We start from the raw sequence: 12,942 nt of genomic DNA, 5'->3' as shown, positions 1-12,942 counted from the left end.
TGACAAGAGCTAGGCCTAGAAGGGATCCCATGGCAACACCATCTATTCACGAACATACAAACAAGAAGCAGGAGTAGGCCATTCAGCCCCTCGAGCATGCTCTGCCATTTAATAAAATCATGGCTGATCTGATAGTAATCTGAAATCTCCATCCCACCTACCACTGACAACCTATCACCCCCTTGTTTACCAAGAATCTATCCACCACTGCCTTAAAAATATTCAAAGACTCTGCCTCTACCAACTTTTGAGGAAGAGAGTTCCAAAGACTCATGACCCTACGAATGAAAAAAATTCACCTCATTTTGGTTTTAAATGGGCGACCCCTTGTTTTTAAAACAGTGGCCCCTAGTTCTAGATTTTTCCACAAGAGGAAACATCCTCTCCACATCCAGCCTGTCAAGACCCCTCGGGATCTTGTATACTTCAATCAAGTCGCCTCTCACTCTTCTAAATTCCAACAGATACAAGCCTAGTCAATCCAACCTATCCTCATAAGACAACCCACCCATTCCAGGTATTAGTCTGGTAAACCTTCTCTGAACTGCTTCCAACGCATTTACATCCTTCCTTAAATAAGGTGACCAATATTGTACACAGTACTCCAGGTCTCACGAGTGCCCTGTACAACTGAAGCATACCTTCCCAACTTTTGCATTCAATTCCCCTTGCAATACATGATAACATTCTTTTAGCTTTCCTAATTACTTACTGTACTTGCATACTAGCCTTTTGTGATTCGTGCACTAGGACACCCAGATCCCTCTGCACTTCAGAGCTCTGTAATCTCTCAGCATTTGGATAATATGCTTCTCTATTATTCTTCCTGTCAAAATGGGCAATTTCACATTTTCCCACATTACACTCCATCTGCCAGATCTTTGCCCACTCGTTTGACTTATGTAGCTTCCTTATGTCGCTTCCTTATGTCCTCTTCACAACTTACTTTCCTACCTTTGTGTCATCAGCAAATTTGGCGACCACCCCTTCCACCCCTTCATCCAAGTCATTTATATCAATTATAAATAGTTGAGGTTCCAGCTCCCTGTGGCACGTCACTAGTTACATCTTGTCAACCTGAAAAAGACTCATTTATGCCTACTCTCGGCTTCCTGTTAGCAGCCAATCATCTATCCATGCCAATATGTTACCCCCATACCATGAGCTTTTATTTCCCACAATAACCTTTAACATGGCCCTTAATTAAATTTCTTCTGGAAATCTAAGTACAGTACATCCACCGGGCATATATGGTGTCATTAAAACTGAACTCAACAGAGCAAGTTGCTGAGTTCATAAGTTCAATGAATATAGGCTCAAACGATGACGGCATGCATCGAGGTCATCATGATACACTGACATGTTGCAAACGCCTATGGTTTCCTTGAGCAGTACATTAATGAATCAGCTAGCAATGTCGAATGAGCACATGGACATGGCATTGTTTTCAATATACAAGTCCTATATGGGGCTTTGCGAAGGTGAAGGAATTCTTCAGCGTATGTGGAAAACTTGCTCAGAACTGGTTGTAGCAACTTGCTCAACCATTTGACCAATTCATGCTGTGCAAAACCAGTCATAGATGGGGTAGAGCATAAAGGGACATGACTTGTGTGCGCTTTGGTCAGTCCATACATACATGGACACAATGAACCATGAGGACAAATCCAATCATTTACACCATCAGGCAGTTCACTACTCTTACACAAGCCCAACAAACATTTTTCTAACTGACTTTTGAGCAGGGCTGTGTAGTCATGCTTAGCACCAGGTCCAATGGATACGAATTTGGACCCGTCACTAAGAACCGTATGCATTTTGTTGATATAATCACACTTAAGGATGACTATTTCAGTCCCTTGGTTAGGCTTACAGATATGTATGTCTGGGTTGCCCTCAAGACCTTGCTACTAGGCATCCGCACTGCATGTGAAAATCGGCCAAGTCATTGGGCATCCCACAACATGCAGTCGCTAGATCAACTAGGTGTGCTTTCAAGGGCTCAGTGTTTTCATAGAACACTGGTTTGTACAGGGTAGCTGGGGAGACAGAAGTTTGAACTAAGCAAATACCTCTTCCCATTTGATGTGTTGACAAAGGCACACCAAAATTGAAGCCATGCGTGAGAACAAACTCTTTGCTTTCAGAAGAGTACATGGTTAGAGAGATTTACTGTGTGTTTGGCAGCATCATTATTGGGGTGCCAAACTGCTTCTGCTTAAGTGAGTTTACAATGTGGATAGATTTCAAGCGGGGTCATCTATTGAGGCAATATAGCAGCACAAAGGGACCAATGAGAAAAATGAAAGAAATTTGCATACCTCAGAGCAAGCGCAGTGTAGGGCATAGTGTAAATTAGTAACCCTACTACCAATCTTATCCTGCATAAATGCTCGCTCGATCATGGGACTGTGCCCCACTGTATAGGACTACGTGCAAGGTGAAAAGCTTTGACAGCATACATTGTGTATTGCTGAAAAAAGGTATTTAAAATACTGCAACAGTGCAGAGTCCATGATAACTGTCATGTATAGTGAAATCAATCAGCTATGCATTCCTAATTAGTTTTTAAAAAAGTAGCAAGGCATGTAACTTAGTCGTATTTGGGGTTGTCGTTTCATTTTGCTAATAAATCTAGTTTCGGAGTGCAGTGCCATACAAATCTCAGTGTTACTTCTTTTCTCACCCAGTTAACTCTCTAAATTCCAGTTTAGAATATAGACTGAGTATACACAGGGTGATGACATTCTGATCCCATTTAACCTCAGCTTTATCCATTTGTCATCTGATGCTGACATTTTCTCTATTTAGTGTCAGATTGGCTCTGTGCATTCAATGGATTGGGTGCTGCCAAAAGACTAAGAGAAAAAGGAGTTCTGAGTCACTGTTAAGATGACCAGGTCTTACAGAATTCCAAGTGTAGGTAAGACAGGGGATAGGGCAACTATAACCACCAATTACAGTCTAATTACATAAAAGTCATAATCAAGTGAGTTTCACCTAAAGAATGAATGTAAATGGATCTTCATCTCCGGCTAATGCAAATGAGACTATAGTGCCAAGATAAAATATTTTTGCCCTTCAACCCTTAAATGGAGCAGTGCTCACAATATTCAACCTCTACATCGTTAACCTAAAACCAAATAGAACATTTCCATGTGCTGCAGGAAGTACTAAAGCTAGTAATAAATATCTATTTATAGATGCAGTATTTATATACCATCTTGCTTTGTAACCTTAAGACACAATCCAAATCATCAATTGTCTGAATGTCTAAAAATATCAAGTATCTTTCATAAATTAAAGGAATTTAATTTCCAGTGTGTTGTTTACACATTAGTATCAAATTATTCTTTGCATTTTAAGCTGTTGGGCCATTTAAAATGAACTGTTTAACAACTTATTAAAATGGTTTGTGATCAAGGATAAAGGTAGAGAAACTCCCAATCATGTTATAATCAGCTGAGCTTCAAATGAAGACTACCAAGTGCAAAAGTTTCTCAGATTTGACTAATGGTTTCCTAAGCCAAAGACTTAAAAACAAAGATGAACAAATGTACCAACAGGAAAATTCAAGATTTCCCACAACCACTATGTATGCTTCCATGACTAAGGTTCACCAAGTGATAAAACTATGCATTTTAATCTATGCAAAGGGCAGAAAGATTTAAACTGAGTTTCAAAGGCATTTGAGTGTACAAAGCTTTCAGAGTGGTACTCAGTACTCACTAGCTTTGTTTACATTTATCCACTGAATGTGGGTATCTGCTGGGAAGGCGACATTCATTGCCCATACCTCATTGTGTAGAAGATGGTGTGGGCTTTATTCTTGAACTATTGTAGACTTTCTGATGATAGTATTTCCATGGTAGTATCAAGTAGGGAATACCAGGATTCTAAACCAGCAACAATGATGGAATGAAATTGTGTCCAAGTTAGGAAGTTGTGCAACTTGGAGGTGGTGGTGTTCCCACACTGTGCTCCTCATTTTTTGTTTTAATTGATTCATTAGGATCTGGGCATCACTGACAAGGCCAGCATTTATTGCTCATTCCTTATTGTCCTCAAGAAGGTGGTGCTGAGCTGCCTTCTTGAACGGCTGCTATCCGTGTGGTGAAAGTACTTCCACAGTGCTATTAGAAAAGAAGTTCCAGGATTTTGACTCAGCAACAATGAGAGGAACAATTATATATTTCCTAGTCAGAATGGAGTGCAGCTTGGAGGGAAAGTTGCAGGTGGTGGTATGCCCAGGCACCTGCTGCCCTTGTCCTTCTAGGTGGTAGAGGTCGTGAGTTTTGGCTGTTGAAGAAACCTTGGTGAATTGCTGCACTGTACCTTGTAGATGTGCACCATGACTGCAGTGTGCACCAAGTGGTTGAAGGAGTGAATGCTTAAAGTTGTGTATGAAATGCCAATCAATTTGTGGATGGTGTTGAGCTGAGTATTGTTGGAGCTGCACTCATCCAAGCACATGGAGAGTATTCCATCACAAGACTGAAGCATTTGCAACAATCTTCAGCCAGGAGCGCAAGGTGGATGATCCATCTCAGCCTTCTCCTGAGGTGACGTGAGGCCTCCTGAGGTCCAGGGCCACTCAGCTCCTAATCTCATTAAAGCCTTGGTCTAAACATGGGCAAAAGAACTGAACTGCTGAGGCAAGGTGAGTGACTGCCCTTGACATAAAGGCCGCATTTGACCAACTGTGCCATCAAGGAGCCTTCAGAAAACTAAAGCCAATGGGTATCAAGCAAAAACTCTCCACTAGCTGGAGTCACAAAGGAAGCTGGTTGGGATTGTTGGAGGTCAACCATCATGGACATCGCAGCAGGAGCTCCTCAAGGTAGTGTCCCAGGCCCAATCATCTTCAGCTGCATCGCCAATGACCTTCCTTCCATCATAAAATTTGCTTGAGGGGGGGGCGGGGGGGCTCGCTGATGATTGCACAATTCGCAACTCCTCAAATACTGAAGCAGTCTGTGCCCACATGCAGCAAGACCTGGACAATAGTCAGTTGGGCTGGGGTTGATAAGTATTAATAGCATTCATGCCACACAAGTGCAAGGCAATGACCATTTCCAATGAGAGAGAATCTAACCATCTCTCCTTAACATTCAATACCATTACCATCGCTGAATGGCACACTATCAACATCCTGGGGGTTACCACTGACCAGAAGCCGAACTGGACCAGCTATATAAATACTCTGGCTACAAGAGCAGGTCAGAGGCTGGGGATTCTGCAGAGAGTAACTCACCTATCATCTACAAGGCACAAGTCAGGAGTGTGATACTCACCACTTGCCTGAATAAGTGCAGCTCCAACAACACTAAAGGAGTTCAACACCATCCAGGACAAAGCAGCCTGTTTGATTGGCACCCCATCCTCCACCACCAACATACAGTGGCAGCAGTGTGCACCATCTTCAAGATGTACTATGGCAACTCACCAAGGCTCCTTCAACAGCATCTTCCGAACCCGCGACCTCTACCACTTAGAAGGTCAAGAGCAGTAAATGCTTGGGAACACCGCCAGTTGTAAGTTCCCCTCCAAGCCACACATCATCCTGATTTGGAATTATATCACCGTTCCTTCACTATCTTGGAACTCCCTTCCTCACAGCACTGTGGGTGTACCAACACCACATGAACTGCAGCAATTCAAGGCAGCAGCTCACCAGCATCTTCAAGGGCCGTTAGGGATGGGCACTAAATGCTGGCTTAGCCAGCAACACCCATATCCTGTGAAATAATTCAAAAAACACTACTGACTTGTGCCTTTGTAGGTGGTGGAATGGCTTTGAAAGGCAGGTGAGTCACTCATTTATGGTGGCAGAATGCAGGGGAAGGTGCTGCTGTTGAAGTACCTTAACACAGAATCACAGTGCAGAAGAGGCCCTTCGGCCCATCGAGTCTGCACCGACACGTGAGAAACACCTGACCTACCTATCTAATCCCATTTACCAGCACTTGGCCCATAGCCTTCAATGTTATGACGTGCCAAGTGCTCATCCAGGTACATTTTAAAGGATGTGAGGCAACCTGTCTCCACCACCCTCCCAGGCAGAGCATTCCAGACCAGCACCACCCTCTGGGTAAAAAAGATTTTCCTCGCATCCCCCCTAAGCCTCCTGCCCCTCACCTTGAACTTATGCTCCCTTGTGACTGACCCTTCAACTAAGGGGAACAGCTGCTCCCTATCCACCCTGTCTATGCCCCTCATAATCTTGTACACCTCGATCAGGTCGCCCCTCAGTCTTCTCTGCTCCAACAAAAACAACCCAAGTCTATCCTACCTCTCTTCATAACTTAAACGTTTCATCCCAGGCAACATCCTGGTGAATCTCCTCTGCACTCTCTCCAATGCAATCACATCCTTCCTATAATGTGACGACCAGAACTGCACACAGTACTCCAGCTGTGGCCTCACCAAGGTACTATACAACTCCAACATGATCTCCCTACTTTTGTAATCTATGCCTCGATTGATAAAGGCAAGTGTCCCATATGCTTTTTTCACCACGCCACTAACATGCCCCTCTGCCTTCAGAGATCTATGGACACACACACCAAGGTCCCTTTGTTCCTCAGAACTTCCTAATGCCATTCCGTTCATTGAATACTTCCTTGTCAAATTACTCCTTCCAAAGTGTATCACCTCACACTTTTCAGGGTTAAATTCCATCTGCCACTTATCTGCCCATTTGACCATCCCGTCTATATCTTTCTGTAGCCCAAGACACTCAACCTCACTGCCAATCTTAGCATATCGTCACAATGCATTTTGGTCCCCTCAAACTTGCACTTGCTCTGCCCCCAATGGCCATAGTGATACACAAGTAAAACTACTTTTAGGCTTACAAAACCAATTGTTATGTTATACAGTATATTCAAAAGCTATTACGTTAACTGTTACTAATAACTATGTCAATATTTTTTCACAACTAAGTACAGCTTGATGTGCATACTTTGTACGTACTGCAGCCACAGTGGTACAGGGGGTGGACCAAGTCTAGTGGCTAGGAGACTGATCAAATAAACTTCTTTGTCATGGTTAACATCAGGCTTCAAGCATTACTCTTGCTGTACTCATCCAGATGAGTATTTTATCACAATTCTGACTTCAGCTTTGTAGGAGAGACAGAAGCTTTGAAGGATCAGGTGAGCCAACTGTGTTGTAGGGAAGATCCTTCTTGGGTAACTTGCCAAAATCCTTTTCGGAAGCTACTTGGGTGTCTTACTGGGTTTCCCTCATCCATTATCTTGGTGAATTCTTCAAAAAATATCACATTTGCAGGAACTTGACTTTTTTTGAAACCATGTTGGATGTGACAGATATATATGCCTTTCTCTAACCAAGGAGTCGTAAACGCCATCTCTCATGACTCCCTGAAGCCTCTTTTCCATTATTGACATCAACCTAATCAGTCTATTGGTTATCTTGATAAGTCATATCTCCCTTTTTTCAAAGATGAAGAGTACATTAGCCTCCTTCCAGGTTAAGGGAAACATCCAAGAGCTCTGTGAGTTAAAGATACAGACAAGGGGCTCAGAGCAACTTTCCCACCTCCAAGGACCCTTGGGTAGATATTATCTAACGCAGTTACCCTGTTGATTTTAAGGTTTCTAATTATATCTAAAACAACACATTTATCTTTGTTAATAAAGTTTTATTTTTAGCAACATCATGGAATTCTGACAGTCAGGCATCAAGAATGAAGATCGATGAGAAGAACTGATTTAATATTTCCACCACATCACGGAAGTCCTTAGTTAGCTATTCTCAAGCACTTTGACGGCTCAACAGAGTCCCCTCTGATGCCTCACATTACTGTTTGTGAAACTTCCAGATGTTCTTGAGCCACTTTGAAGGCCCCTGTAACAGACACAATCTAACAGAGGATTCGTCCTTTTGCCCTAAAAACTTCTCTTTAATCAACTTGAGGATCTCTTATCTCATGTCCATAAATTAATTCAAAAGGGCTAAAACCAGTAGATCAATTTGGTGAATCTCAGGTACCAAATAAAGTCCAGTCCTTTTTCCCCAATCATGGGCACATTCATGACAATATGCTTTAATAAAATTGGAATATTGATCTGACTGTATCTCCACCGTAATCCATATCGAGTAAAAAATTAGGTTAACTTCTCTACCACTACTTTAGCTGTAATTGTTCTTAAAGGGATGGCCTCTGGAAATCGAGTTGTCATATCCATAATAGTAAGGATATAATGGCCTCCTCCTTTGGTTTTTGCTATCAGTCCCACACTGTCTACTGATACCATTTTGAACGGTTCCTCAAAAACTGGTATGGGAATTAAGGGTGCCAGTTTGATTGTATGTTGCAGTTTCCTACCATCTGGCACATATTTCACATTTTACAAAACTGTACCACGTCCTTGTGAAGGCCTGGCCAGTAAAAATGTCAGTTTATCTGCATCTGAGTTTTCCAAATCCCTACATGCCCTGCCATGGGAATTTCATGTTCTATCTGTAATCTCTCTTTACGATACTTGGGCGATGTCACTACCTGATGAACAACTATCCACTTTTCGCCTGCAGGTCTCCACTACCCATCAGTATCCCCTTAATATAACATTCTGGAACTTCCTCAGCTTCAGTTGGGCTGATTGTGCTATCTTACTTTTAACCCCGGATTGACTTGTTGAGCCTCAACCAGAGAAGATTTATCAGACATCTCTTTCGAATGATCTAAGTCTTTAAAGGAAGCTTCAGTTAGCCAAATATCTGTCTGTGGTATCATTGACTTTGCTTGGCCATTGCTCGGGTCATCACACACAAAGGAAAATTTCCTGGAACCAATTCCTATAACTGCTCCACCTCTTTAACCTTACTTGGGCTTTCTGTAATTTTGGAAGAAGCTACTACCTTCGCTCTGGCCAAATCATTTCACAGGAGTAAGTCAAATCCATCTACCTAATGTCTTCTGGACAACCCCTACCGTCACTGTTCCAGACATAAGGTCACACTCCAAGTGCACCCAGTACAAAGATACAGGTATATACTCCCCGCTAATACCATTTATTAAAACTTTGGCTTTTAATGTGCTCTCTTGTGGAAAAGTTATGCCTTTCCCTAGCAAAACTGTTTGGGTGGTTCCCATATCTCTGATATAATTATAGCTTTGATATAGTTATAGGTTTGGCTGTCTCATTTGAGGGATAAGGAGTTACTTTTCCTCTCGATAAAAATTATTTATACCTCTCATGTATCTCATTCGCTTCTCCTGAACTCTCAGCAGTGTTTACACTTGGTTTCACAGCTTTAGTTAACGCTACAACTTGATCTGTTGTATTTTCAGTTAGGGCTCCTTTTCCTGAATCACCCTTACGTATTCCAATGAGTCCCATTGATTTCCCGCACAACTGCCAGCAATCTGCACCTTGTTACAACGCTACACTTTGGCTTTCGAATATTGCCTTCACCCTTAGCTCCTTCCTTTCTGGCCTAAGGAGAAATTTCCAGGGCGTTCCCAACTGTCCCTTTTCTTCCCGAGCTACTTGTCTTCCTTTCACCTTCCCACCTTCTACCCTTCTCAGGTTTCTGGGGGTGATGGAAAAAGGGTTTGGATTTATGGACCAGCTCATAATTGCCAGCTATCTCCACTGCCTGTCTGGCTGTTGCAACCTCTGGTCTTCAACATGGGTCCTAACTGCTGAAGGAAGTGAATTTTTAAATTGTTCTAGGAGAATTATTTCCCCAAGGGCTTAATACATTGTATCTACCTTTAATGCCCATATCCAACCATCAAAATTACTTTGCAGTACCCTCTCAAATGTAGGTCTGCCCAGGCTGTTTCCTTATGTTTCAAAATTTCTGCCTGTATGCCTCAGGGACCAACTCATATGCACTAAGAATAGCCTATTTTACTGCAACATAATCCACAGAAACCCCTTCTAAAAGTGATGTATAGATCTCATGAGCTCTATTCAGCATCCTACGCTGTAGGAGCAATGTCCAATTTTCTTTAGGCCATTTCATTTGCTTAGCTACCTTCATAAACAAAATACAGAATGCCTCTACATCCCCTTCCTCAAACTTTAGAAGACTTTGCACAAATTTAAACATCTCCCCACCAGCCTTGGGGTTGGGGGTGGTTTTTCTGTCATCAGAATTTTCCTCAGCATCGGAGGCCTTTTTAAAAATTCCAGCCTTTTAAGCTGGTATTTCATTTCTCGTTCCTTCTCTCTTCCCTCCCTTGCTAACTTTTCTCTCCGGAGGTCAAGTTTTTGCATTTCCATTTCTCTTCCTTTTTCTAATTCAAATTTTTTCATTTCTCTTTCTTTTTCATCCAATCCAAGATTTTTTATTTACAACTGAATCTTAGCTAACTTAATTTACTCCCTGAAGAACGTGGTCTCTTGTATCCCTTCCAATTTCAAACACTGCACTATTACCTCAACTATGTCTCGCGCCTACAGTTATTTGTAACTCCAATTTATCCATCAATCCCATTAGCTTGGTTACTTTTTGTAAACCTGTCAGGGATAAATCTTCCATCTCTAGAAAAGTCTTAGTAACTTCCAAAGCCATTTTGGTTTACTAATGTGTAAGAAATCTGGTATCTGTCCCTTTATCCTTTACCAATTATTATTAATCTGCGTCCAATCATCCGTTGTCTGTGTTTTGAAATTCCACAAGAGCCCCCAATCTATGTTAAGACCGGGATGGGAGGAGCGCGCAGTTTATCTAGCCCCGCTAATCTACAGGTTGTACCATTAGTGTAAATGTTTAATTCACTTACCAAAATGACCTATTACTTACCTTCACTACTGTTAGACCCAGAATAAAGGAGGCTTTAACCAGGCTCCTTTCAATAAACTCAGAATGACTGAATTATTATAAAACAAAACTTCTTTTTAAAACAAGTTGCAATCTGGAACCGTAACTATCTATCCCTTTTAAAATATCCCAGCACACGCACACATGCACAGTACAAACAAATGGGGTCTCTGCAGAGATGGGCAGTTGAAAAAAAACTTAATAAAAATCATAAGGTTCCCAGGGTTTTGATGCTGCCAATCTGGTGCTCCCTCGTGCAAGGGCAGGCTGCTAGTCCCAGTAGATGTCTGGAGGTTCTCACCAATGGAGCGTCAGCACTGAAGAAAATAAAGCTGGATCAATCCTTCTCATCTCAGCCTCTCGAGTTTCCAAACACAGACAAGTTCCCCCAACATAAAGATTCCTAGCTGAATACTGATAACCACACTAGATTTCAATCAAGGCAAGGAGCGTGCAAACTAGGCAGCTTTTCCCCTTCTCAGTTCATTCCCAATTGAGTTCAAAAAAAGTTCAAAACATAAAGCTCCTCCATCAGGTGATTTCCAGTAAATCACCAGACCTTTGTCTTTTAAAGTTTTTGTTTCCAATCAACTGAAGTGATTGCAGTTCAAATAAACAAAGAGCTCTCAAGTATCATGCAGGTCACGTTTTCACGGAAAAAGCATGCTTGCTCACAGTCCAAGATGAATTTATGACCTTCTTAAAAAAAAATCCAAGTGTCCAAATAATACAATGTCCTTCCAAATTTTAAAAGAAAACAGTACTTGAAGATATGGTTTCCCAACACCGGGTTCTTGGAATAAGAGGTCAGCCATTTAAAACTGAGACAAAGAGAAATTGTTTCATTAAAGACTTGTGAACCTTGGAATTCTGGAGCCATACCTAGCATTGGTTGTGGTTGTTAGAAGCCAATCATTTCAACCCCAGGTTATCACTGCAGAAATTAATCAGAGCAGTGTCCTGGGGCCAACCATTATCCACTGCTTCACCAATAACCTTCCTTTTAATACAAGGTCAGAAGTGGAGCTATTTGCTGATGATTAGAGCTGAGCACTGTACAATCATAATTCCTCAGATAATGAAACAGTCCATGTCTGCATGCAGCAAGAACTGGACAACATCCAGGTCTGGTCTGACAAGTGGCAAGTCACATTTGGATCACACAAATGCCAGGCAATGACAATCTCCAACAACTCACAACCTAACCAGTGTCCTTCATATTTAATGATTTAACTATTGCTGAGTTCCCACCATCAACAACAAGGGGAAGGGGGCAACAACAACCAGAAACTCAACTGGACTACCCACAGGCATGCAATAGCAGCTAAAGCAGTTCAGAGCCTGGGTATTCAGCAGCAAGGAATTCACTTCCTAATTTCCCACCATCTACAAGGCACAAGAAATGCACTAAACCGATTAACTGTACAGCAATTCACCATGTACCCCACAACGAAACCAGAGGTTCATGCACAAGCAACATTCTCTTTAACATATGCACAAACATGGCCACACAACAAACTTAAAAGGGTCATGCAGTGCAACAAGCAGGCTGCACACAATGAAGAAAAATTAGAGGGAACATGGGCAATAAGTCAGGGGTGCAGCAGAATTTCTCCACTTGGTTAGATAGGAGTAGCTGCAACAATACTGACAGTCAACAGCATTCAACACCAAAGTAGTCTGTGAGATCAGCACCTCATCCACTCGTCTTAATGTCTAACTCCTCCATTCTATGACTGCAGTGTGCAATACAGAAACTCAACAAGGCTTCTTTGGCAGTAGCTCCAAAAGAACTTTCGGCACATTCAGGTGTGGTGGGTGCATAGAAACACTACCATCTCCATCCATTCTGACTTGGACATATACCACCACTCCATCGCTGCTGGGTCAAAATCCTGGAACTCCCTATATAAATGACATTTGCACCACATAAGTGCCAGGCAATGACCATCTCCAACAAGACAGAATTTCCCCATGACATTCAACAGCATTACTATCACTGAATATTCCACCTTCAACATCCTGGGGGTTAGGATTAACCAGAAACTTAATTGGACCAGTAGGCCAGAGGCTGGGAATACTGCAGCAAGGGACGCACCCCCTGACAAAGCCTGTCCACCATCTACCAGGCACAAGTCAGGA

General features: G+C 42.2%; 1 protein-coding gene across 2 annotated transcripts in view; it reads right to left on the bottom strand.

Moving 5' to 3' along the window:
* The window catches only part of LOC144678710 (TBC1 domain family member 14-like), an 81,205-nt gene that overhangs the window by 61,358 nt on the left and 6,905 nt on the right, over window positions 1–12,942 (bottom strand). The window lies entirely within an intron of this gene.

This window comes from Cetorhinus maximus, chromosome 1 (assembly GCF_964194155.1).
Source record: "Cetorhinus maximus chromosome 1, sCetMax3.hap1.1, whole genome shotgun sequence".
Classification (NCBI taxonomy): domain Eukaryota; kingdom Metazoa; phylum Chordata; class Chondrichthyes; order Lamniformes; family Cetorhinidae; genus Cetorhinus; species Cetorhinus maximus.
Note: the sequence above shows the minus strand (reverse complement) of the source record. Positions and strands in the feature narration are given on the sequence as shown.